This window comes from Epinephelus moara, chromosome 24, assembly GCF_006386435.1.
Source record: "Epinephelus moara isolate mb chromosome 24, YSFRI_EMoa_1.0, whole genome shotgun sequence".
NCBI lineage: Eukaryota > Metazoa > Chordata > Actinopteri > Perciformes > Serranidae > Epinephelus > Epinephelus moara.
In genome coordinates, this window is record NC_065529.1 from 16,307,973 (window position 1) to 16,311,711 (window position 3,739).

Sequence of the window (3,739 nt, forward strand, 5' to 3'; positions counted from 1 at the left end):
TCAGGAATTTTCAGCTGGCAGGTGTTAATGCAGCAGGAGAGCCAGATGGCACATGTGTGGCACCTTGGCACATCACAGTGGACTGATCCACTGACTGAAGGTGCTTTTGTTTCATTAACCGCAAGGCATCGAGCTGGCTTTGTCCTTAATTGTAGACAGCTAATGTAATTTTTTCCACCACTACTTTCAGGCACTGAATTGGAGAGCTAAGAGGATGTAAATGAAGTGGAAAAATACAAAATGGACATGGAAAAGTAACAACAGAAGAATGTTTAAACTGGTAGACATCAGTCTCATGTCAGAAAAGTAGCTCCAATTTGATTATCACAGTGGAGTCCTTCTATCCTGGTTTCAAACCTCAGATGATAAGAGTTATTTTTCATAGAATTTGGATTGTAAGACAGACAGTAATTCATGGTAGTTTACAAGTTATTTCTAATAAGTATCATAGTCAAGAGGATTATCTTTGCAGCCGTTTATAAACAGACAAAACTCTGACTGGTGAAATCATTAAAGCTCTGGCCATTCCTCTCCTCTGAACTAAACCCTGCCTTGGAAACCATAAGTCAAAACAATCTGCAATGAAGCTCCCAGTGGTGTCATAACAGCAACATAGAGAAGCTCAGGACCACTTAGACATTATATTCCTCTGTCTGCAGACTCTCCATTAGTAGCCTACAACACAACTTCCATAGGTGAGGTATAAACTGGTGCAACCATCAAAAATTCTTTTGAATCTTATTTTTCATTTTATCTACTGTTGCCAATGGTTTATTTTAGCACTGCTAATATTTCCACAGGGTTCTCAGTTGCTTCTGGATTTGTTCTCCTTTTCTGAAAACTGAATTGAAACTGCTGGAAAAATTTGAGAAATTCAGAAGTCTGAGACCAGGGTTAGGGGAAACTTGCTGTTATATATGTTACTTAGTTCATTTTTTAAGCTGTAGCGTACTGATAAATGTTTTTAAGCTGATTTCATCCATACTCTTCATATGCTGACGCGACGTGACTAATGACCAACATGACAAAATAACTCAGTGTTGACTTTTAGTTTCACACAGGACACAATCACCAGTCTCCTGGGTCGAAGTCCGTTGTGTGTTTGTCCTTTCGTAGGGATTGTGATCCTCAAAAAATGTATCCACTGGTTTACAGATGTCTCTTTGTAAGTCTATGGCAAAGGTCAGCAACCTTAACCATCACAAGAGCCATTCTCTGTTTTCCTCCAAGACTTCCTTTTCGGATTTGGAATCGATAGCCAGCTTAGCTACGAAGACTCAAGACTAGCCACCATCATTGAGGTTTCAACAAAATTTACAGTAAAAGGCACCAGGCTGTAGTTGTATGGCGCATATTTTAGTTGACAAAATGTTAAAATGTTTTGTTTTTTTTAATTCCGTGCATATGCTATACATTTTTACAGTGGGAAAATGAAAGAAACACTTAAGGCCTACAACAATGATCAATGAAAATAAAAACGATTTAAAAAATAACCGTTAGGCGTCGATGGCTTGGTGGGTAGAGCAGGCGCCCCATATACAAGGCTGTTGCTGCAGCAGCCCGGGTTCGAGTCCGGCCTGTAGCCCTTTGCTGCATGTCGTCCCCCCTCTCTCTCTCTCCCCCCTTCAAACTTACCTGTCCTGTCTATCAAAGGCAAAATGCCCTAAAAAAACATCTTTAAAAGAAATAAAAAAATAACCCTTATTCATTTATATCTATTTTTTTTGTCAAAGCCACAGTGACAGTCTTTTTGGGCTCAATAGCATCACGTGACAGACCCACAAGTTGTAATTCCACATTTGGCCACTATATAAAATTGGCTTCAAAGCCTGGTGCTGTAGCTGGGGCCTTGGTATTCGACAGTGTTGTGTTCACAGCCAAAAAAATAATTAATGCAGGCTTAAGTGAGTGGCACTATCAGAGAACTTTGCTGAAATAACTTAACAGAGAATTTTGTCCATGTTTTAAACTTCACTTTGTTTCCAAACTGATGTTAATCCTAATGCTTGCATTATGTTCTAAAATAGTCAGCTGTTTGGCAGATATGAGAAGGTCTATCTCAGTTATTGATAGAAAATTGTAAGTATGGATATATTTTGACATTTTAGGTTACTGACCTGCAAGCATCAGCTGGTTTGTGTGTTGACTATTGCTGAGCTAAGGTCATGACTTCAGGTGAAGAGTTCAGTAGTTTCAGGTCAATACATTGGGGAAATAGTGTGATGGTTTCTCTCTTGGCTTTGAGGTTTCAAATGCAAGATGTGTCACTGCCCTGACTGTTCCATAAAGTCTGCATCGTTAAACTCTATACTGAACAAATAAGCCTAAAACAAAACTACTGGACAGGCTGATGGACCAACGGACTGTGAGAGGGGAGTAATGTGCAGAGAGATTCGGACCTCCCAGCTGTGTGAACAGTCTGTTTGTTGCTGGGCGGAGAAATCATCTCTAAATCCAATGCAGGCTTGTATGGTACATGTGGTTTTGGCAAGATGACTGAGGAAGCCGTTAGTTTCATTTACAGGCCTGTTTACAAGCAAGTCTAAGACCTCCAGCCCTCTCATTAGACACACACACATAAACACACACACAGATGCTGATTCTGCTGTCTTGCATTTCCTTTACTTCATCAACATACAGTACAGGAGAAACACTTTGTTGCAAGGGAGAGCAGGCTTGCCTCGACTTGTGGCATCAGTTCATTTTTGAACACAGTTACAGCAGGGAACACATAATCTCCACAGAATCTTCTGTTCTTCAGACGAGCAGCCAAACAAATGAGCAAACCCATTTTTGGCACAGATTCCAAATCCATCTTTTACTCTCACATTCATTTTTTTTTTTAACAATGGGCGTGGTTTCTAACACATTTAAACAACTGGTATCTAACTTAATCCGCCTTAGAGTCGCTGTCTGCATAGTTTGTCATACGTTGAAAAGTTTACGACATCATTTCCTGAATTTTTCCCACAGTCCCTGTGCTGTGCACCGCTGGATGATTTTCTCAGCTGATAATGCAGTATAGCTCAGAATGAAGTGAGTAGTTGTGGCTTTCCTCCATACCCTGATAACACTTTTATTGGCTTGCTGACTAAACATTCAGAGAGGTGGGGGGTTGTGGACGGGGTGTAGGTGGTCCTATCAGAGTGGGTAAAGGTGGAAGATGTGTCCAGACTGAATGTTGTTTGTGTGAATGAGGAGGGTTCGGCTGCTTACAGAGTCTGTATCACACATACCATATTTAACTGTTAACACACAGCCTCATATGTGAAACACATGCAGCATACCCTACACTATATAGACACACATGCACGAGCACACACACACACACACACACACACACACACACACACACATACACAGCCGTACTGCAATGCTGCCATCTATCATACCATGAAGCATATGGGCATGGTAAGGGTGTGCTTCCTTTTTATCTGAAAGAGCCCATCTGTGTAAATGTCTTCACTCTTTCCTGTCTATAAATTTGTGCAGTAAAAAACAATGACCTATGAACTTATGCTCCAGGTACTTTAATGCCTCTCCTGAAGTACAAGGACAACCTAAAGACCCTCGTTCTTAAAGGGAAATTTCGGTTTATTTCAACCTGTCTCCTATCATCCTAAATTTGTTTCAAGTGACTAGTGACATAAAAATAATAGTTAGCATGTTAGCTGTTAGCCTAGATACAGCCAGGGCGCATAGTAGCGTCAGACCTGTTAAAACATAAGTGAACGGGCAA